The following is a 24,549-nucleotide window of genomic DNA, read 5'->3' as shown; positions in this document are numbered from 1 at the left end:
CATCATAATATCAAGGTTCTGGGTCAAACTGATGACACACGGAAGTAGTAGAACTGTACGGAGACACAACCCAATAATCCTAAGACTTTACGGCTTAGTAACATGTCATCCTGAGAGATAGAGGAGAAACCTAGGCCTTAACCCTCGTAGAAAAGAAGAGGCTGACTCAAAAAGAATGACATGAGGTAAAGGAGTAAAAAGAGCATTACGTTCCCTTCCACAATCAATTCCCTTATATAGCTAAAGCATTTCTAGACTCAACTTCGACCAGTTTGGCTTGGTAATCCTACAGTCAGTCAAGCACTGATAGCAACGCTGTCGGGACCCCGATCCTAAGTCACACCGATCTAGCATGTAACACATCATATCACTTTGTGGCCTCACGCACGGTATTCCCATGGGTGCCACCTTACCTGGCCCGGGACCGTTTGCACCTTTTGGCTCACGTATATGATAGTGTTGCTAGCATCCATATGACAGAGAAACCGGGCCGACATGACTAGTCGTGAACCCAAGGTGGCACCAACTTACGGGGACAGGCATACATGAATCAACATCAAGCATGTCGGTCAGCAGCGTGTGAATCCGGGCTGTGGCACTGGGCTAATAGGACTCCGAGAACCCGGGCTGTAGCAGGCTAGGCAGGACTCCGGATGTCACTGCGTGACATTTCCCGAAGGGACAGACACAGGAACGAAGTGAATCACATGCCGGCCAATCAAGTGTTCCGGAGCAGTAGTGCTGGGCTAGCAGGACTCCGGTGAACCAGGCTGTAGCGGACTACTATGGCTCATGGAAGCACAAGACTACATTTCCCCATAAGAGAGGCTACCAGGGATAAACAACTAGGTTGTCGGACCCCACACATAGCAATACACGTTACACGTACGCATAACATGCAAGTATGTGTTGTACAACATGGCATCACAACATAACTCAAACTCATATAGATAAAGTCCCAGAAGAGCCACATAGCATTCAATACAAACAGGGGTCTCATGACCCATCATTCAGAGCATACAAGCAACGGAAGCATTACATGTCTGAGTACAGACAACTACAAAAGGAAAAGACTAAGAAGCCTGACTAAACACGACCCTCCCAAGGGTACAAGATCATAGCTGGGATACAAGCTACTCATCGAAGTCACTAGTGTAACATATCTACATATGCAACATTATCAACATAAATAAGAAAACGTGAGTATGAAGGTACTCAACAAGTCTTACATCAGAACTATCTACATATGCAACATTATCAACAAAGGGGGTGGTGGAGTCTTAACAGCAGCAAGCCAGCTTTGACTCATTGGCTAACCTACACTACGAGTATCAGAAACTTCTTTGAGGTGAGAAGATGCACACAAGTCAACATATTCACCATATCAATACTCCACTATGGATCCATTCCCGTCTCCCTACGAGAAGGCCATCCATAGCACTCATGCTTATCTTGCAGATTTTAGAGTATCCACTTCAAGTTGTCTATGTACTACATAAGTCCTCCAAGTTTCCATATCCGAGGAAAACGGCTATTCGAATAGATAATGTTAACCCTGCAGGGGTGTACTTCTTCACACACGCTCTCGCCACTTATCGCCATGTACACGTCATGTACCTCGGCAACCTTCAAGCGGAAGCCGGGCGAGGGTGTCGGCCACGACCTGACTAACCACACAAGTCTCTCGTCTAGGTTTATCACCTATTCGAGTTCCATCCGCAAGGAGTTCTGGCCAAAGTCTCCAGTATGGCCCCAAACGATGTGTGCAGGGTTCCCAAGCCCACCATCCGGGTGCCACTTGGTACACCGTGCCACGGTGCCTAGTCTGTCCCAAGCCCGTCCCGTCGGACACCACCTGGTAGACAAGTACCACTACCTACAAACGCCAGAAACTAGTTGCAACTCCTGGACAGAGATCAAGTGGATTAATAAGCCGAGAGGGGCCGGATAACCGAAACCTAATGTTTGGTAGTAACTGGACTTGGATAACATACATAGAACTCAGTGCTTAGGGACGGTTCCAATGAGACAACCCACCATGTACTCCTACATGGCCTCTCATCGCTACCTTTACCAAAACATGTTCACACACTTAGCCTTTATCGGTAGGACATGTTCACCACTTCGATTCATTCCCGATAAATCAGACTTGACACAACTCTAAGCATAGCTGGCATAAAGAAAACAAGCATGGATGAGTAGGCACATCAAGGCTCAAGAAACTCCTACTCATGCTAGTGGGTTTCAACTAGTTAATGTGGCAATGACAGGTCATGCAGAGGAATGGGTTCAACTACCGCAGCAGAAAAGTAGCAGTTGAATCGTTGTTGTCCTAATGCAGTGTAAGGAGCAAGAGCGAGAGAGTGGGATTTATCGAAATGCTCTAGGGGGTTTGCTTGCCTGATAGAACGACGAAGGGGCACTGCTCCTCTGACAGGTACTCGGGAACACCTTCCAGAGTGGAACCTATCGAGAAGAAACGGTGCCGGCAATCAATACACAAACAAATGCAACAAAATGATGCATGAACATGACATGTGCAAATGCTAGTGTTTGGGCTAATGCAAGATGCTACCAAGTTGGTTGAAGCCCATTTGAATCAAAGATTCAAATGCAATTCAAAATGAAGCATTTAAAATGCCCATATTATGTTTTCACTTATAAAGCATGTATAAGTTGGTTTTTCATGCCTGTAATTGGCATAAATGGATTCCTTGCGTTTTTCTGATAATTTTTTCATATATAAATTATTTCATTCTGAGCTATGGTTGAATTACTATGAATTTGAGAAGTTTTAGCTATTTTCTGGAATTTCCTGAATAAGAATAAATCCAGAAAAAGAGTTATTGCGTCAGCATTGCGTCATGCTGACCTCAGCAGGTCAACAGCAGCGGTGTAGGTCAAACCTGACCAGTGGGGTCCACTGGTCAGTGACACAAGTATGTTCAGTGTCAATGACAGGTGGGCGCCGGTCAACATGTGACGTGGCCAGGTCAAACTGACCGGTGGGGCCTATGGGGGGGGTTAATTTAATCTAAACGCAAATAAAACCCGGTTAGTTAGGACGTGGGGCCCAGCGGTGAGTGGGTTAGGGGGTTAAATTAGTTGATCACTAGCCACTAATGATGCCCACGTCACCTAAACGGCGATTAGCCGCCGGTGCTAAGCAGGACGCGGCGGCGCTCCTCGCCCGGGCGACTCCATCGGCGAGAGCGTGCGCTGCTGGGCTCTATGAGTGCAGCGCGACGAGGCGCGTCGGGTGGTGGCATCGAGGCGGCTGGAGGTGGAGCGAAGCGATGGCAACGGCGACAAGCGCGGTGGCTGGAGCTACTACCTGCACGAGTGCGGCGCTAGAGCAAGCAGGCGGGTGAGCAAAGGGGCTGGGCGGCCTCCTGGAGGCACCAGGAGCATATGCGGTGCAAGGGCACGGCTAGGTCGAGCCCAGGCCATGGTGGCGACATCGTCGGCAGAGCCAAACTCTCGGGCTCGATGGGAACGGCGGCTAGAGAGGGAAATAGAGCACGGGGAGAGAGGGGATAAGCAGAGGAGCTCACAACGCGTCGAATGGAGCCATTCGCGAGCTCGGGGAGGCACTGGAGCGAGCGGAGCAACGAGGGGGATCTCCGGCAGCCAGCGATGGAAACAAAGACGGTGGCGTCACTTCAGGCGTTCCGCGGGCACGTGACTCGGTGGAGAGAGCGAGGACGTTGAGGCGAAGCTCGTGAGCACGTCGGAGAGGCGAGGCGAAGGTAGTGGCTATGTCTTCGGCGAGCGGCGGCGACAAGTGTACTCGGGTGCGTGCGAGGGAGAGAACAGAGGAGGGGAAGGAACTCGAGGGAGAGAGTGAGAGAGGTCCAGGGGTGCGTGGTGTCGCGAGGGAAGGTCCAGGCGACGGGAGGACAACCAGGCAGGGTGGAGGTGGCGCGCGGTGGCCGCGCGCGTGCGTCGTGCCCAGCTTCTCCTCTGCCTACTGGCAAGAGGTAGAAGATGGGGCTGCCCCTGGTGGGCTAGGCCGCCAGGTGGGCGGGTCAGCTGGGTTGTAACAGTGCCAAGCCTCAGGTAAGCTTTTCCTTTTTTTGTTTTCTTTTCTATTTCTGACATTTGTTTTTGGCTTAAAATAAATACTAGCACAAAATAAAAATGTTGAGATTCTTTGTGACCACTAGTTATAATATACCAGAGGCCCTCACCAAATTCCAACATTTTTGGAGCCTTTAAAATATTTATATTATTTTAAACAGCTCCAATTCAAATACATATGGGTTCATTCAAAAATCCAAAATGTTTAGCAAAAATGTGCATCACCTCTGGTTGTTGTTTGCAACATTTTCCAAAGACCATAAACATTTTTGAAGAGCATTTTGGGTTTATTGAAATTCCAATTTTAATTTGAACCTATTTGAATTTGCTTTGGTGCTAGGGTTTGAAACATCCCCATTTCAATTTCATTTGGAACTTAACATGTGCACAAAGCAAACCTATAACATACCAGAACTAGGGATGTGACACATAACATTCAATGCCAGTGACGAACCAAGAACCCGGTCAGTCCGGGCACCAGCCGCCTTGGTCCTCAATTCAATTGTGGATGGCTTTCGACTCGCCAAGGTGCTCATGGACGGCGGCAACGGATTAAACCTCATCTATGAGGATACACGCAGTAAAATGGAAATAGACAGGAGCCGCATCGAGAAAAGCAGCACAACCTTCCGAGGAATCATTTCCAGTCGGGAGGCACGATGCGCGGGAAAAATCACACTTGACGTGGTATTTGGCACACCGGAGAACTATCAGTCCGAAGAGATAACCTTCCAAGTGGCCCCTTTCAACAGTGGGTACCACGCCCTATTGGGGCGAGATGCATTCACACGCTTTCAAGCCATACCTCATTATGGGTATATGAAACTCAAAATGCCCGGGCCCAACGGTATTATCACTCTCTCTAGTGATCCGGACATAGCCCTCCACGCTGAAAACAAAACAGCCTCCCTGTCCCTTGAGGCACTCTCTGAGGCCCTTGCGGCCGAAGAGTTAACGGCGCTGCGCTCAACGGTGGATAGGGACGACATAATCCTTGACAAGCACTCCAAATCCACCTCCTTCAAACCAGCAGATGAAATAGTCAAATTTCAAGTCCACCCGACAGACCCAAAGAAGACAGCCTCCATCGGCGCATAGCTGGACCCGATGGTGGACGCCACACTGCGAGCGTTCCTACGTGAAAACTGGGACATATTCACCTGGCACCCTTCTGATATGCCAGGAATCCCACGCAGATTGGCTGAGCACAGCCTCAATATACTGAAAGGATACAAGCTAGTTAGGCAAACACTGCGGCGCTTTTTTGAACCCAAACGACAAGCTATGGGGGAGGAGCTAGCCAAGCTAATTGAGGCCGGATTCATCAGAGAAATAAAACATCCGGACTGGCTAGCAAACCTAGTAATGGTGTCAAAGAAGGATAAATCCTGGCGCTTGTGCGTCGATTTCAAAGACCTCAACATGGCATGCCCTAAGGACCCATTCCCCCTCCCCCGCATCGATCTAATTATCGATGCCACTGCAGGACAAGACTCGTTGTGTTTCCTTGATGCATACTCCGGATACCATCAAATTAAAATGAAGGAATCCGACCAAGCTGCAACTGCATTTATTACCCCATACGAGCCTTTCTGCTTCAACACTATGCCCTTTGGGCTCAAAAACGCCGATGCCACCTACCAACGCATGATTCAAACATGCCTGGAGAAACAAATCGGCAAGACAGTTGAAGCATATGTGGACGACGTCGTCATCAAGACTAAGCGCGTCGAGTCATTAATAGATGACTAACGCCTCACATTCAACAATCTCCGGACATATGACATTAAGCTCAATCCGGAAAAATGTGTTTTCAGTGTCCCCTCTGGAAAACTACTGGGCTTCATTGTTTCTAGTAGAGGAATCGAGGCAAATCCGGCCAAAATCCGAGCCTTATCACAACTGGCTACAGCAACAGACCTTAAGCAGGTCCAAAAACTAGATGGATGTGTGGCCGCTTTAAGCCGCTTTATCTCTAGACTAGAAGAAAAAGCATTGCCACTCTATCAACTTCTCCGACGCACCGATCACTTCGAGTGGACAGATGCAGCAACGGCCGAATTGGAAGAAATAAAGGCCATTTTAGCAAGCAACCCAATCCTAGCCGCGCCAAACGTCAGCGAACCAATGTTATTATACATATCTGCAACACACCAGGTGGTGAGCGCAGTACTCGTCATCGAACGAGAGGAGGACGGACACAAATTCCCACTCCAAAAGCCGGTATACGTATCCACTGTCCTAACTCCATGCAAATCCCGGTACCCTTATTATCAAAAGATAGCATACGCGGTCTTCATGGCATCCCGGAAGCTACGACATTATTTCCAAGAGTGCTCGATCATAGTGGCTTCCGAAGTTCCACTGAACGACATAATAAACAATCGTGACTCAATGGGCCGGATTGCCAAGTGGGCCATTGAGCTCCTTCCATTTGATATAACATATAAGCCACGCCGGGCCATCAAATCCCAAGTACTGGCAGACTTCGTCGCCGAATGGACAGAAGCCGAACCCCCTAAAGAGTACGGCACATATTCCAACTGGGTGATGCATTTCGATGGTTCCAAAATGTTGGCGGGCTTAGGGGCAGGAGTTTTCCTAACATCCCCCACTGGAGATACAGTTCAGTATGTACTCCAAATATTATACACAAACTCCAACAATGCAACTGAATACGAGGCTTTATTGCATGGTCTTCGGATGGCTGTCTCCATGGGCATACAACGCCTAGAAGTGCGCGGGGACTCGAACCTCGCGATATCTCAAATAAATGGAGATTTCGATGCCAAGGATCCGAAGATGGCGGCTTACCGTAACGTTGTTCTCAAAATGTCGGCTCAGTTCGAGGGGCTCAAGTTTCACCATGTGGCTTGAGAGTAATCGAGCGCCGGACGTCCTTGCTCGCATTGGCGCCAAGCGCGACCCCGTCCCACCTAACATCTTCTTGGAAAGGCTTTTCAAGCCATACGTGGTGTGGCAAGGGGAGAGCGGCAACGTCAGTCCGGATCTGATCATAACCCCAGATTCCGAACATACTGACATCATCGGAGGCTCAGCCACCAAAATAACACCATTGGCCCATCTTATCATGGCAGTCATTGCCCCATGGACCGAACCCTTCTTGGCCTACCTCAACAGACGAGAGCTCCCCGAGGATCAGAATGAGGCTCGCTGCATTGTTCAGCGTTCGAAAGCCTATAAGGTCCACGAAGGAGAACTCTACAAGAAAAGCGCTACCAGAGTACTCCAAAGATGTATCTCCGAGGAGGAGGGGCGGCAGCTCTTGGCTGAGATTCATGCCGGTCTCGGTGGTCACCACATTGTAGCTCGGGCCCTTGTAAGCAAGGCCTTCTGTGCATGCTTCTACTCGCCGACGGCCCGAGCAGATACACGGGACCTTGTCCAACGTTGCGTCGGATGCCAACTTTTCACCAACCAAAGCCATATGCCACCCATTGCTCTACAAACAATCCCCATCACTTGGCCTTTCGCGGTCTGGGGGCTTGACATGGTTGGACCCCTTAAAGGAGAACCATAAGAAAAAATATCTGCTAGTCATGGTAGATAAGTTCACTAAGTGGATAGAGGCCAAACCAGTTAAAATGGCTAAAGTCGGACTAGTGATAGACTTTATATCCGACATTGTGCACCATTATGGTGTCCCACACAGCATCATCACCGACAATGGCTCTAATTTTACAGCCGATGAGGTGAAAGCCTAGTGCGCTAATCTAGGCATTAAGCTTGATTACGCCTCCATCTATCATCCGCAAACAAACGGTGAAGTCGAACGAGCCAATGGTCTTATTATGAGCGGCATCAAACCCAGGCTAGTAAGGTCTTTGAAGAATCAGACAAGCATTGGGTTGAGGAGCTCGACTTCATACTCTGGGGCTGTGGACCATGCCCAATCGCACTACCGGATATACACCTTTCTTCATGGTGTACGGTGCAGAGGCTGTGTTACCCTACGACATTATTCATGACTCACCTCAAGTGCACATGTACGAAGAGAGAGAGGCCGAGCTTGATCGGCAGGACAACTTAGATGCCCTGGAGGAGGAGCGCGATGTTGCAAAAGCCCGTTCCTCATTTTATCAACAGCAGCCTCATAGATATCAAAGCAGAGAAGTACTGGCCAAGACTTACAATGTCAGCGAACTCGTTCTACGCTTGCCGGAGAAGAAAAAGGACAAACTCAAGCCCAAGTGGGAGGGTCCCTTCATCATTGACGAAGTTCTCACTGGAGGAGCGTACCGCCTGCATGATGCATCAGATGACCGCCTCGAACCAAACCCCTGGAATGCGGCCAGACTCCAAAGATTCTATGCCTAGCGCCAAACCCTTCCTTTGCTTCCTCCTCCCTATCGCTTACATTATTTTTTTCCTCTCTTTTCACCCTCTTTTTTGCCTGAAAGCTTTCGTGTGGCTATAACTGTACACCTATAGCGTACGCATTCTCAAATGTGTACGTCCATTATACCTGGGGGCTTCTTGCACAAAAGCTTATTATCAAGCTCATTACATATGTGTTTTTCCTCATATGTACCTTTTCTTCGCCCTTATATGCATCGATATGACTTAATTTTTGGCCAAGCTGGGTTGCCTGGCTCCCATGCTTATGCCATACGTTCCCGTTAGTTCGGCTAGGGCATAAAGGGAGCACCTCTGCGATTGTTACTGCCGGGTCATCCTGATGTGTACCTCAGACTGGGTGAAGCCGAAAGCTAGCATTCTTAAGGGAATATTCGGTCGGCGGACTAAAGATGTTTTACATTTCTTCCACTACGAACCCCCAAATGTCACCCATACTGTGATGTTTTCAGTCACAATTCAGACACGCATATTAACACATGCAGACCCAGGGAAAGGAACCCTTAACGGAACTATTCTCTCTGGAAGATGTTTCTTACAATCACAATGTAATATAACATAGCTAGCCGGATACAACTTGTCTGTTTAAGCAATTACGACCCCTACGCCTGGTTTCCACGCATACCCCGATCTATTTTTACCACTCGAGTATTCGGAAACACTCTGCACCTTCGGGTCCAGAGGTCGAAGTGAAAAGGCCAGCCATGACAATAGTTTTACAATCCGGCTAGGAACAAATATATTAAGGAAAGTACATAGTCACTTGGACTCAAAAACTTCCTCCTCTATACCGTCCAACAGGCTGTCTAGCTTACAATCCTGTTGGGAATACTTGGCAGCTACTTCTACTTGGTCATATACCAAACTAACAGGAATTTCTTTCCCATCTGACCCCAGCGGTCCGACCCGGGCCATATGATTCAGATCAAGCTTTGTATACCATGTTTTTACCATGGCCCAGGCCTCTCGCGCACCTTCCCGGCAGGCTGATATCTTCCATAACCGAATACGCCGCCGTGCCCCTTTGAACAGCTCCACGACCTCCGCCATACCTCCTGGAGGAGAGGCGGATTGCCATAAAGCCTTGGCAACACTTTACATCACCTGCCGAGCTTGCTCGTGCACTTGTGACAGCTCTTCTAGTAGATCGCCTGAGAATCTGGATACCTCCTATTCGGGACGACCAGTCAGCATACCTACAGGCATAAATCTGTTAGTCCCTTTCATTTCTGAACTACACGGAGGTAAGTTTGACCACATACTAAATATGCCGCCTCCAAGCCTCTTATTTTCCTTCACAGAGTCAGCCAGCTGGGTACATCTTTCAGTTCCTCGCCCAGTCGGGTATTGGAATCCTGGAGCTTGTTTTTCTCCTCCACGACTCATGTTAGCACACGCTCTCCCGCGGCTAGTAGTCTCTTGGCTTCTTGTTCTCCCCCTTGAGCGGCTTTCAGTTGCTCTTGCAGTTGATATGATGATCCTATTTAGAGGTGAGCAACTGTGTTAGCATTATTGGTATACAATTATGTTTTCTCAATGGAGGGGAACATTACCAGATGACACCTTCTTGGATTTCTCCAGTTCGGCATTGGCTGCAGTTAGCTGGGTCCGATACTTTTCTAGTCCCTGAGATAACAGGATGTTCTTCTCCGTAAGTACCTGGTTATACAATGATCCTTAAATCAGTTGGATCCACTGCTTCAAGTCTCGGGGGCTACTGGTATAGAATTATCAGATTGGTAGAATATAAACTTACCTGCATATCTTTTAGATGCTAGTCCATGGCTCTTACGAGCCCATCCCGAGTAGCTCGGATGTACACATCGGCCGAGCCGAAGGCATCAAATGCCTCCTTTGAAAAGTCGGGGTCATGGAGAGCGGCCCTCCAACGATGATGATTCATGGCGCTCTCCACTTCAAAGTTCATGACATACATATTGTCCAAATCCTCTGCAGAAGGATAGTTCGGCGCCATTCCCGTGTCAGCCCCCGTCCTTAGGGCAGGGTCCGGAACCTGACTAGTAGAGGCACGATCGGCAGGATCCCCGGACATAGTCTAGCGGACACTTTTCCTGAGCGGCGAATGGCATCACGGTTTGATGTGGCGGTCAGAAGATGTATTCTTCAAAAGAAAGCCTTACCTCTTTGATGAGGGTTCGGCAGTATTATCATTTGCCTTCCTCTTCGAAGATGTGCTCGGTGCGGGCGCTGCTCTCCTCGGAGACACTTCTGGTGCATGTTGTGATGTTGAGCACCCCCCCCTTTGGAACACGAAATAGTGTGGTGGGTGAGGCATAGTAAGGAAACTCTTTCGAAGAAGGTGTCTTTTAAATTACTTACACGCGATGTGCAGGATGGAGGTGGGAGTGAAACTGTGCAGTTGGAGGCCATCATACTCCAGCAGCCCTCGAAGGAAGGGATGGATTGGAAATCTGACGCCTCTTAGCAAGAAAGGAACGAAGCATACTCGTTCCCCTGGACGGATTGGGGAAATTCTCCGCCTGAACCCCGCTGTTGAAGGATGTTAATCCTGCTTGGACATGGACTAGATCCACGGGAGGAAGAAAGCCCTGTTTTTGCAGCTTTGTCAGCTGACCGCGAGATGCGGAGCATCTCTCCCAATCACCCTTTTCCGAGCTGTTGGGACGAGAGGAAGAGCTGGGAGCGCTAGCCATGTTGGAGTGGTTCCTCTTAGCAAGCTCTGAGGATTTTTTTCGCGGGGTGTGGAATGGATCTGAGATCTATTCTCTTTAAATAGGCACCTCTCTTGTATGGTCAGGGTGGTATGTGCAAAAATACCCTGACCTCTCGTATTTCATCGCCACGTGGAAGCTGAAGTTAGGAAGGCGTGGAAGACAATCTGCCCGACATTAAATGGAAAAGCCAAATACCGCTCTTTAAGTCGGGGACTTTGAAGTAATCGGAGGGGGAACCCGCCTTGCAATGTCGAAGACAATCTGTGTGCCGGACACCTCGTCATTAAAGCCTGGTTCAGGGGCTACTAAGGGAGTCCTGGACTAAGGGGTCCTCGGGCGTCCGGCCTCTTGGACATGGGTCGGATTATTGGGCCATGAAGATACAAGATAGAATACTTTCTCCCGTGTCCGGATGGGACTCTCCTTTGCGTGGAAGGCAAGCTAGGCGGGCGAATGTACTATTTCCTTTCTATGTAACCGACGTTGTATGACCCTATTCCCCTTCGGTGTCTATATAAACCGGAGGGTTTAGTCCATAGAGACAAGGACAATCATTATCAGATAGGCTAGACTTCTAGGGTTTTAGCCATTACGATCTCGTGGTAGATCAACTCTTGTAACCCCTATACTCATCAATATTAATCTAGGAGGACGTAGGGTTTTACCTCCATCGTGAGGGCCTGAACCTGGGTAAACATTGTGTTCCCTGTCTCCTGTTACCATCAACCTCAGACGCACAGTTCGGGGCCCCCTACCCAAGATCCGCCGGTTTTGACACTAACACACGATACCCCATGCCTCAGAAGCTCTTGCTCGCGCTCCTGGTGGCCTCGCATAAGTTGCGCCACTACTTCCAGGGTCACTCCATCAAGGTCGTCTCAGCTTACCCATTGGAGAGAGTGCTCAGGAGCCCCAATGCTGCGGGAAGGGTCGCCGAATGGAACATCGAGCTGCAAGCGTTTGACTTGGAGTTCAGCACAACCAGGGTCATCAAGGGGGCTGCACTCGCCGACTTTGTGGCGAAATGGACTGACACCTCGGAACTCGAAGCAGGCGAAAACAGATCCCTCTCGCCAGGGAGTGAAGCACCGGATCGCTGGGTCATGTACTTTGATGGCGCGTTCGTGCACTAGGGCGCGAGGGCTGGAGCCGTGGTCATCTCACCCGCTCAGGACAAACTTTACTAAGCCATGCAGCTCTGCTTCCAGCAGGGCGAGACGGCCTCCAACAACATCACAGAGTACGAGGGTCTCATCGCCGGCCTCAAGGCTGCGGTGGCCCTAGAAGTGAAACGCCTCACCATCAAGGGAGACTCGCAGCTCCTCGACAACTTCTCAACAAGGTGTACGAGCCAAAGCATGAGCACATGGAGGCGTACCTCACGGAGGTACGCAAAATGGAGAAGAAGTTCCTGGACCTGGAGCTACAGCATGTGCCTCGTGGCACCAACGAGGAGGCTGATGACATCGCCAAAAGAGCATCCAAGCGGCTACCCCAAGAGGCTGGCGTCTTCGAGGAGCGACTCTTCGAGTCTTCGGCAGCACCTCCACGTGCGGAGCCGGCATCACCTCAGGAGGAACTCGCCCAGCCACCAGCCTCGGGAGCCCCCGCCCGCGGCCCGACCTCCAGAGCATGCCTCCTATTAGCGCTCGAGCCTCGGGAGGGGTGCTGGATCGAGGAGTTTAAGGCGTACCTGACGCAAGGCACATTGCTGGAGAAGGAAGAAGACGCGGAGCGTGTGGCCCGGCAGGCTATGGCGTACTGCATTCAGGACGGTGAGCTATACATGAAGCGGCCAAATGATGTTTCTCTGCGATGCATTTCCAGGGAGTAGGGGAAAGAGCTGCTGGCTGACTTACATGGCGGAGACTGTGGGCACCACTCGTTGTCGCGCACCCTAGTCGGCAAGGCTTTCCGCGGCGGGTTCTACTGGCCCACGGCACTCAACGACATGGCCGAGCTGGTGAAATCCTGCGAGGCCTGCCAATTCCATGCCAAGCATATCCACCAGCCGACTCAGGGCCTCCAGACTATCCCGCTCTCTTGGCCGTTCGCGGTCTGGGGGCTGGATATCCTGGGCCCATTCCCTCGAGCGCCTAGAGGTTACCGCTACCTCTACGTTGCCATCGACAAATTCACCAAGTGGGCGGAAGTGGAAGTCGTCCGCACCATCCCAACCGGGTCAGCAGTCAAGTTCGTCAAGGGCCTCATAAGTCAATTTGGGGTCCCTAATCTTATCATCACCAACAACGGCTCACAGTTCACTAGCAATCTCTTCAAAACAAATTGTGCTAACCTTGGAACGCACATCTGCTACGCCTCCATGGCGCACCCCAGGAGCAACGGCTAGGCCGAACGCGCCAACGCGGAAGTCCCGAGGGGTCTCAAGACTAGGACCTTCAAGAAGAATCTCGAGGCCTGTGGCAGGGGCTGGCACGACGAGCTCCAGTCCGTGTTGTGGTCCATCCGCACCACCGCCACTAGGCCGGCAGGCAAGACCCCGTTCTTCCTCATCTATGGAGCAGAAGTGGTTCTCCCACACGAGGTCAGGAATCGCTCCGTGCGAGTCCTGGCGTTTGATGAAACGCAGCAGGACGCCATGCGGGGGATGGACCTCGTGCTGGGGGAGGAACGCCGCCGTGAAGCCTCGCTCCGAGCTGCGAGGTACCAGCAGGCGCTTCGGCGGAACCACTGCCAGGGCGTCCGCTCCAGGACGCTCGAGGTGGGTGATCTCGTCCTGAGGCGGGTGCTCTCCAGGGAAGGGCTGCACAAGCTCTCGCCCATGTGGGAGGACCCGTTTCGGTTCGCCCACGTCTCCAGGCCTGGTGCTGCGCGCCTGGAGACGCAAGACGGGATCCCCATCCAGAACGCCTGGAACATCCAGCACCTCCGGAAGTTCTACCCATGAAGCAAGGCCCGACGCCTGTGAAGCAAGGCCCAGTGCCTGTGAAGATCTCCGCTCGTGAGACTCTCACGTAATAATGAGTGGGGCTGTACACGCCCCAGAGTCTCAGGAGTGCCGCCCTCGGGCCTCGGGGGCTCCCTCCCACGTCTTAGTGGCAGCGCTTAGCTTTGCGCTGGTGAGAAGACAAGAAGACTAGACTAGGTGCCGGACGCAGCTTTCATTAGCTTTCCGCAGTTGGCTTGCCCCTTTTTAGTGAGAATTTGCTTTCTGGTGTTCCTTGCCGGCCTGGTTCCATTGCCTTTCTGCCTCCTTTTCTGCCCTCGGTTCCTCATTTTTGACCCGTACTCTCCCTCACACGCCTCGCGAGGGGGCTGGACAGGTGCCCTCATGAGCGTTTTCATTTTCCTATTTTTCGCAAGGCACCCTCGCTCGAGCTCGCAAGCTGGCGCACCCCTCTCAATCTGTGCCCCCTGGGTACCGCGATGCGAAGCGCTGGATCATGGCCAGCAGTGCATGCGACCAGGATTCAGAAGAATAAGAATTTCCTAACGAATTTTTGCAATTCCCAGACGCCTTCGAGCGTAGGCGGCCTCGCCAGGCACTAGGGAATGCGTGCCTCACGAGGCGGAAACTACGTCAGGCGCATCAAGCTAAGTTATCCCTACACGCCTACATAAAACATTGATGCTACAACACGACACAAGAATGATAAACATAGCACAACCACTTGGAAGTCATAGTTGTTGTATGCCCCAGCGGGCCCCACACTTGTCTCTCTCTCTCTCTCTTAATGCAGGAAGGAAAGGAAGAACGAAACAAAAGCGGCACATGCTCCCGTGGAAGGTCGCGAGGACGGGCCCATGGTGCTCTCCTGAGCTCAGCCAGACCCCTCCTCGCGCTTCACGGAAGCGCAGCGACGAGACGACCCGCTGCCACCTTCGAAGCGGGCATGGCAGCTGGTCATAGCCGCCGCTGCTGGAGCTGTCGCCGAAACAAGAGTCGCCGTAGCTGGACGAGCCAGGGCCGGCGCCGAGGGCGAGCCCGCCTTCACTCTCGTTGCGGCCGTCGCCAAGGCCGAGCACCTCACCGCCGTCGTTGTCTTCAGGTCAACACCCAACGCGACGACCATCTTCCCTGAACACCCTCACATAGAGGGTCGCATTGCCATCGTACTTGAAGTGGAGGGAGCATCGCCGGCCTAGGCCACGCGTGAGGGAGTCCTGGATTAGGGGGTCCTCGGACAGCAGGACTGTTGGATTATGAAGATAGAAGATTGAAGAATTCGTCCCATGTCCGGGTAGGACTCTCCTTTGCGTGGAAGGCAAGCTTGGCAAATCGAATATGTAGATCTCCTCCCTTGTAACCGACTCTGTGTAACCCTAGCCCCCTCCGGTGTCTATATAAACCGGAGGGTTTAGTCAGTAGGACGAGAACAATCATACCATAGGCTAGCTTCTAGGGTTTATCCTCTCCGATCTCGTGGTAGATCAACTCTTGTAATACTCATATCATCAAGATCAATCAAGCAGGAAGTAGGGTATTGCCTCCATCGAGAGGGCCTGAACCTGGGTAAACACTGTGTCCCTCACCTCCTGTTACCATCTGCCTTAGACGCATAGTTCGGGACCCCCTACCCGAGATCCGCCGGTTTTGACACCGACATTGATGCTTTCATTGAGAGTTCCACTGTGTCGTCACCATAAGGCTTGATGGCTCCTTCGATCATCAGCAACGATGCGATCCAGGGTGAGGTTTTCCTCCCCGGACAGGTCTTCGTATTTGGCGGCTTCGTACTGCGGGCTAACTCGCTTGGCCATATGGAGCAGATCGAGAGCTACGCCCCTGGCCATCAGGTCAGGTTTGGAAGTTTGAACTATACTGCCGACATCCGCGGAGACTTGATCTTCGACGGAGTCGAGCCCACGTCAGGTGCGACGCACAGTCACGACGTGCATGACTTAGCTCTGCCGCTGGACAGTGTTTGGGAGATCACACCTATGGCGACTCTAGCCCTTGATCCGGAGCAGATCTCGCCGTCCGAGGACGGGTGGATGGACCCTGCCCCGGAGGCTGCACACTCAGGGGCGATAGAGCCGAATACTGACTTCACCTCCTACGGGACCTGTGTTGCTGGACCCTTGGATTCGTCCCTGGCCACAGTGTCCGAACCGCCTGCGTCCGTACCTATCAAATCTGATTGGGCGCCGATCATGTTGTTTTCCTCCACGGATATCTTTCGGCACTCACCCTTGGGCGATGTGCTAAAATCATTAAGGTCTCTCTCCTTGTCAGGAGGCCCTTGGCCGAACTGTGTTCGGCTCGAGTGGGAAGCGGACGACGAAGAAATTCGTTCCCCACCCACCACCCACTTAATAGCCACTATCGACGACCTAACCGACATGCTTGATTTCGGCTCCGAAGACATCGATGGCATGGACGACGATGCGGGAGACGAACAAGAACCACCGCCCACAGTGCGCTGGACTGCCACCTCATCACATGATATATACATGGTGGATACACCCAAAGAAAATGATGACAAGGAACAAGCAGCGAAGGACAATTCCCTTGAGAAGCAACCAAAGCGACGGCGTAAGCGCCGCTCGAAATCCCGCCTCGGCAAAAACAGCGACAATAGTGCAAGAAAGAGTAACACCCCGGTCGACCCCAAAGGAGACAACGACCACATGAACCTAGCGGTGGAGCAGGGTGAACCAGTGAACGGCGAACATTGTACGGAGCCGCTGTCCGGTCATGATGACCCCGAGGGTAAAACTCATCAACCTGTCTTTGGTGACATGAATAGTCCGGACGACGATGGACACATCATCCCTGAAAGACACTTGGAACAAGAGAACCTTCATAAAAGGCTCATTGAAACCGCGCGGAGCCTGAAGAAGCAGAAACAAAGGCTTAAGACCGCACATGATACGCTAAACAGCAGAGGGAATAAAGTGCTCGACACAGAAGAAAAGTACGGCGGTAATTGCCACACAAAAAGCTATCCAAAGCGCAAGTTGTTGCCTGAATTTGACGACGAGGCCTTAGAGCCCACTCGGCCAGAAAATAAAACGGCCGATCAACCGGACTGGCCACCGCGTGGTCGTGATAGGGCGGGTAACGATGACATACACAAGTTAGCACATGACCTACGCGAGGACATACACGAAAAAGACGGTTTGACCAGGTCCATTTACGGAGCTAGGAAGCGCGTTCCGGCACAGAATCATCGCCGCCCAAATGACTATACTGACAGAATAATAGTCCGGAATCAAAGCCGAACACTACAACCGTCAGACACACCCAAATACAGGGGTGCCGCGCACCCCCTATGCTTCACCGACGAGGTACTAGATCATGAATTCCCAGAAGGATTCAAACCCGTGAACACAGAGTCATACGAGGAACAATAGACCCTGGGGTCTGGATTGAGGACTTTATCCTTCACATCCACATGGATCGTGGAGATGATCTCCACGCCATCAAATACTTGCCCTTAAAGTTGAAAGGACCAGCTAGGCACTGGTTGAAGAGCCTCCCCAAAAACTCAATTGGAAGTTGGGAAGAGCTTGAGGATGCTTTTAGGGCCAATTTTCAAGGGACTTATGTCTGATCTCTGGATGCAGACGATTTAAGTCACATAATTGAACAGCCCGGAGAGTCAGCCCAAAAGCTTTGGAACAGATTCCTCACTGAGAAGAATCAAATTGTCGATTTCCCGGACGCCCAAGCTTTAGCGGATTTCAAACATAGTGTCCGGGACGAATGGCTTGCCAGACACCTCGGCCAGGAAAAACCAAGGACAATGGCAGCCCTAACAAGCCTTATGACCCGCTTTTGCATGGGCGAGGATAGTTGGCTGGCCCGCAGCGGCACCAGCGACCCAAGCACATCCGAAGTCAGGGATGGCAATGGAAAACCACGACGCAATAAAAGCAAGCATCTAAGCAACGAAGACAGCCCAAACAACACGGCGGTAAACACCAGATTTAGGGGCTCTCGACCCGGTCAATGGAAAAAGCCATTCAAAGGCAATAGAGATGGACTGTCTGACCTAAACAAGATTCTAGACAGATTATGTCAAATTCACGGCACCTCCGATAAACCTGCAAATCACACCAACAGAGAATGCTAGGTCTTCAAGCAGGCCGGCAAGCTAAACGCCAAACACAAGGGGAGGGAGACACCAAGTGAAGACGAGGATGAGCCTCACCAACAAAACACTGGGGTAAATTCCCACCAGAAGTCAAAACAGTGAACATGATTCATGTAACGAAGAGGAGGAGCACACGCGCACTCCGAGACGTACGTGCCGTAGAGCCCGTTACCCCCTAGTTCAACCCTTGGTCAGCCTGCCCAATCACTTTTGATCGCAGGGATCACCCGACTAGTATCCGGCACGGAGGATCGGCCGCCTTGGTACTAGACCCAATAATTGACGGATACCATCTCACCCGAGTCCTTATGGACGGCGGCAGCAGTCTCAATTTGATATATCAAGACACAGTCCACAAAATGGGGATAGACCCAACAAGAATCAGCCAAAGCAACACTACCTTTAAAGGAGCAATACCAGGCCCAGAAGCCCGATGCACAGGCTCTATAGTACTAAAGGTTGTATCGGTCCTCCCGAAAACTCCCGAAGCGAAGAATTAACCTTCGACATCGCTCCATTCCGAAGCGGATATCAAGCACTACTCAGAAGAACAACCTTCGCTCATTTTAATGCAATACCGCATTACGCTTATCTTAACCTTAAGATGCCCGGTCCACGTGGCATCATCATAGTTAGCGGAAACTCAGAGCGTTCCTTACATGCGGAGGAATGTACAGCGGCTTTCGTAGCCGAACACTAAACGACCCCTCCAACCAGAATAAATGATCGGTCGTCAAGATCGCGGACACGGCTAGATGAGTCCGGTGCACCCCTCGCTGTAACAGTTCCGATAAACCCGAGATTGGGTCGATGGATATACCCCCATAGGTGGCGCTAGGGGCTTCCCGCATGTAAAAAGGACTATAGTTCAGATTGACCTTACTTAGATTACATTGTAATGGTCTATTAAGAATAACCAATTTTTCGCACGTAGACTTTCACCTGGGATTTTTCTCTCTTGCAGATGATAATCGTGCTACACCCTTCCAGGACACGGCACAACGAAGACACAGGGGCAGATGTGCAGCAGGGCCCCGCTCAAAGGTTTCTTTTTAGATTAAGACCCTGTGTAAACCTTTCCCACTCTCTTGTTGCTTCACGCCCTCCGGATACTTAGCACAACCGAGAGGGATGCTGATGTTATTGGCATTTTCGCCACGTCAGACTGATGCACGTACCTGGAAATTCAGGGTTCATTATCAAGGGATTTGCTCAGCCTGGTTGTCGGTGTACAAAAAGAGGGGTACACTTTTTGTACCCCTATAACTGTGCACGGGCAGTCTGAGCCACGGGCACCACCACACCAAGCAAGGCAAGGGAGGTGAGCTAGGGTAAGACCGAAGCTCAAGAGAACTACGACGCCAAGGCCAAGACCACGAAGAGCAAAGGGGATGAAGCGGACTCCCCCGGCAAGATCCTTGCCGGGAGACAGTTCTAGCAGCCCCGGCAAGACCCTTGTCGCGGCAACTCGTCCCGCGCCTACGGAGCGAATCACCCTTGAGTCCACTGCCCCCAAAGGGCAAGGATTCGGGAGACATCCCCGTGGCAGCATGCAGATCTTCGTGAAGACATTCAAGATCAGATACGCACTAAGGAGGCGACAACCCTTGGCGGGATCCCAGCTGAGGAGGACCACAAGGCCCCCGGGAAGCGCCTTGTCGGGGATGACAGCAGGCGCCTCGGCAAGACCCTTGCCGGGGCCCCGGCATGGCCCTTACCAAGGACACCTGCAGGGCCACCATCAGGCCCACGCCGACTAAACCTCCACCACCGCATGCATGCAGCTGCCGACCCAACCAGCTGGGCAGGCACCTGCATGGCGGCATGCAGATCTTCGTGAAGACCCACCACTGCGCCACCTCAGCTGCCTGCCTACCTATGTGGCATCGCAGGCGTCGCTGGCCAAGGCGTGTGTCGCCACAAGAAGGAGTGGCAACGACGGACGAGGCAGATCTCTCCCCCGTCCCCGATAAAGCAAGGACACCTAAGCAAGACGCATTAAATGCACCTTGTCATGTAATGCGAGGGATAACCTCGCATCACTGTTCCCTTTCCACCTCCTGTGTGCCACTGTGGCCACCCATTTTTCCTATAAAAGGAGGCCCGAGGCAACCAGGAGAAGGATTCGGCTTTTTGGTGCTCCTCACGCCCCATAGCTAGCTCAAGAACACAGATATACAATCCACAAAAGCAGGAGTAGGGTTTTACGCATCCTTGCGGCCCGAACCTGGATAAACGAACCATGTGCTACCTGCTGGATCCGCTCTTATGACGGCCCCGTGTCCCGCCAACCGTAGTAGGGATTCTCGTGATTCCATAGGTGTCATTCCGCACTGACATCTCTGGCGCGCCAGGTAGGGGGCGCAGTTGTGAGAATCGGCTCTAGCAATCAGCCTAGCACTCCTTCGTCTTCGTGGCTCATGGAGAGGGAAGGAGGCCGGAAGATCAGCGCTCGAGCGACTACAAACAGAAGCTAAGTTGCACTGAACCCTTATTTGCTCTATCCTTTTTATATGAGGTTATTCCCCCCCGGAGATGTCACGCCTTTGTATGAGAAACCTGCATGCCAGGGGGCTCTCCCACGATCGGCAACGCCCTTGCCCTGTTTCGAGTCCGCTCAACAGCTCAAGCGGCTGCGCCGAGAATGGCAGAGTAGCCTTCTGCGACCAACAACGCTCTCGATTCTGACTCAAGTCAAGCTCGACAGTTCGAGTGGCCGCGTTCGGAATGGAAAAGGTGGCTCGTCCGGCAGCACGCATACCCAGCAGGCCCATGGGGATCCGTCCCCAAAACGCCGCTAGGGGCTTCCGCGTCGGCGAGCCTACCCAATCAGCATAAGGCGCGCATACAAAGAGGAATTGAACGGGGGAATAACGTGCATGAAATTAAAAGTACTGCAAAGTTATATTACATCACATCATTGCTGCGGTTCTAACTAAAGATGAAATTTGTCTTGGTCGTGAACCTGCAGCGGCGGTGAAGAACGGGATGCCTAATCCCAGCGCTGGCCTTCCACCCTCTTGATTTCGTCGATGCTGCTGATGACGGGCTTGATGCGCTTCTTGAGCACCATGAGGTCAACACCCTCCGGCAAGCTATCCATCGCGGCACCGAAGTCTAGGTCAGGATTCCAGTACGCCATCTTGGTGAGGACCTTGGTCATGACCCCCCGGCAAAGTCGTCGGGCTTCCCCGGCCAACGTGGCCGCTCGGTTGGAGTGAAGATAAGCCAAGGCTTCGAGGACGCCCTCGAAGAACAGGGTCAGCTTGGTGTTGACGGTCCCTCTACGCTCAGGGGCGTACCTCACATTTGGCATCCCCATGGTGGCCAACTGCGAGGTGACCCTGCCGGCGACCTCCTCCAGACGGCTGATCCATCTGTTCTCGCCCGCCACATAATCCTGGTGGTAGGTGGCCTCGTTCGCCCGCAGCTGCTTCTCCTCCTCCAGACTCCTGGTCAAGGTCTCCTCCCGAGCCCTGCTCTCCGAGAACATCTTCTCGAGATCCTCCAGCTTCAGCTTCAGATCTCTGACGGAGTTTTGCGCTTCGGAGAGCTCCCCAGCCCTGCTGATGACCGCTCCTTGCGCCTCCACCAAGGCGCTGTTGAGCGTGCTCTTCTCGTTGGACAGCTTGAGGGCCTGCTCCTTCAGCTCGTCCTGCCCCACCTCCAACTCCCTTACTTTGCCGGCATGGGCCAGGGCCTGGGCATCGAGTGCCTCCTTGTGCCTCTGCTCCAGCTCGCGAGTCCGCCACGCGACAAGGGCCTCGAGCTCCTCATCCTTGCCACGGAGCGCTGCGGCAAGCTTTGCCTCATGCACGGTGAGGTCCTCTTCCTGGGAATCCAGGGCGGCTTGATGCTAGTTCCGGACGGCCTCGGCCGCGACAGCCAAATTCGCCGCCTGTTCCTGGGCCTTCTCGATGTCAGCCATCTTCATGGTGAGCTCGACATTGCGCTTGGCCAATTCCTCCTGAAGGGCCCTCTGCTCCTCGCGAGTCTGGTGGAACCAGGTCTGCGTCTCAGCAACGTGCGCCTTGAAATCCACCTCTTCCTGGTCCACCGTTGCCATCCTGGACTTAACCTTGTCCAGACGGACACGGTAGAGTGCCTTGAGTTTTCGGAAGTTGGCCCCCATAGCGCGGAAAAGCTGCTCTTCTGGAGAACCATCACCGCCAACGCCCGGCTCACCAACAACCTCGAGCCCGGTGGCAGCAAGCACCTCGCCGTCAAAAACTTCCCCTTCGGCGGGCGCCCGGGAACTTGACGCCCCTAGGAGGTGGACAAAAAGATCATCGCCCACCCTTAGATACCTGCTGGGGCCCGAGGTTGAGGAGGAGGGAGGCTGATCATCAGCCACCTCTTCCTCGGCAGTGGCCTTGCCGGCTTCCCCGGCAAGCCCACCATTGGCGCCCTCGGCAGAAGCCTCGCCGATCGCCTTGGCGGCCCCCGCAGCGGTGTCCTTGGCAGCACCCTTGGTGGCCTCATTAGCGGCGACCTCGTCAGCATCCCTGGCGGCCTCCTCAGCAACGTTCCCAACAACGGTATCCACGTCCTCCATACCTGTTGAAGGAAGGCCTGGGTAGTAATGGGAGCATGGAAGCCAAGAAAAAGGATAAGGGAAAACAGAGACGGAGGACAGGCGACTCACCAGTGCCAGGCTGTGAAGCAGAAGTCCCCTCCCTGCCAGCATCCAGCGCCGTGGCAGAGTCACCAGCGCCCAAGTTCCCTTCTTCCTCCATGGGTGTGGGCTCCATGCTTGATGCCCTTGCCGGGGACGCCCCTCGCGGCGGCGTAGTCGATGGGGGTGGTGTGTTGGGGGTAGCCCTCTGCGGCTCCTCCTGCTGCCGTTCCCCTCCTGCAAACCTGGCAAGGTCAACACCATGGCATCGAATGCCTACCACATGTCGAGTAAGAGGAGGGTGACGAACTTACGCTGGGGGTTGTGCCGGGGGCTGCTGTCCGGGCTACTCAACACCACCAGTGCCGTCTTTGAAGCCCCAGCTGGTGGCTGACTACTCGCCGAGGCCTTCGCCCTCTTCACCCTCTGGGCCAACGTCTCTGCATCCCTGCAAAAGCAAAAACGGATCAAGATAAGTGACTTGATTCAGGGGAATGGAATGGCAGTAAGGGACGGAGTACTTACTCGTCATCTATCTCCTCTTCCTCCGCCACTTTCCTTTTCCTCTTCGGGCTGAGAGGCCCGAGATCAAAAGTGACCTCCGCGTCAACATCCGAGTCGACATCTGTCGGAGGAGGCAAAGACGGCGGGGTTTGTGCGTGCCCAGATGAAGAAGGGGATGTTGTCTTCTTCTTCTCAGCGGCCTTCGTCAGCCTCTTGGTTGCCGTGGCCCTCATGTGATGTCCAGACCCCTCCAGGGTCAATTGAGGCCGCGCAGCCCTGCCGGGCCGGACCGCCTCGCCGGAGCCAGCCCACCGCGGGACTTGCCCTCTTCCCCTGGTTGGCGTCGAGCCCGCCACCACGTCCTCCTCCGACGACGACTCGTCGGCCGCGTGTTCAACGAGTGGAGATCCAGTGTCGGCGCTGCTGACCTCCCTGGAGGCCGCCGCCCATCAGGTGAGCTCCTCTTCCTCCGCAGTCGTTGCGACCTTGTCCTCCACGCCCCAGTGCTGCCGGCCTCCATGGAAAGCTGTGCCTCCCTCGCCCTAGTGGCGATGTAGTCCAGCTCTGCCTGGGTGGTGTCCATGATAAGCCACCGCTCGGCGTCAGCATTGACGTACAACTCGATTAGGGTGTCAAAGAATTGCTGCACATCCGCGTCCTTCGGCTCCTCTCAGCTCGGGACAGGGCCGTGCGCATTATAGTCTGGCATCATGGCGATGATCTCGGACCGACGCGAATTGTTGCACAATGGGGCCACCCCCGCTGGCAGCTTGAAAAACGGCCCCTTGAGGGCCTTGCCAACCTTTGCGGCAGCCCTTGCGGCCTTGCCGGTCCGCTCGACCTCGCCATCGCGACCCACATCAAGCTGGAAAAGCCGCTGGCAGAAGTGGGCATGCGCCAGCACTGTGAAGTTGTGATCAAGGCCGGGGTGGAGTCTCATAATGTCGGCCGGATTCGTAAAAAGCCAGGCTAGCCTCCCCTTGTTGTGCAACGGGGCGATCCGGCGACGAATGAAGTCTGCCCCGATCATCTCAAGGGTGAGTCCAGCCCGGGTGAGCCAGAGAATCCTGGTGGTGGCGACGGTGAGCCTCCCGTCGGCGACGTGGACATCACTCCAATCGCTGCCGCGGACCGGCGGCACTCGGCGGACCTTGCAGAATTCCGGTGGGTTTTCATCTTCAATCCAGCACCACCGGCCATGCCATTCCTCCCACCT

Source organism: Triticum dicoccoides, chromosome 1A, assembly GCF_002162155.2.
Source record: "Triticum dicoccoides isolate Atlit2015 ecotype Zavitan chromosome 1A, WEW_v2.0, whole genome shotgun sequence".
Taxonomy (NCBI): domain Eukaryota; kingdom Viridiplantae; phylum Streptophyta; class Magnoliopsida; order Poales; family Poaceae; genus Triticum; species Triticum dicoccoides.
This window is presented reverse-complemented; position numbering follows the sequence as displayed.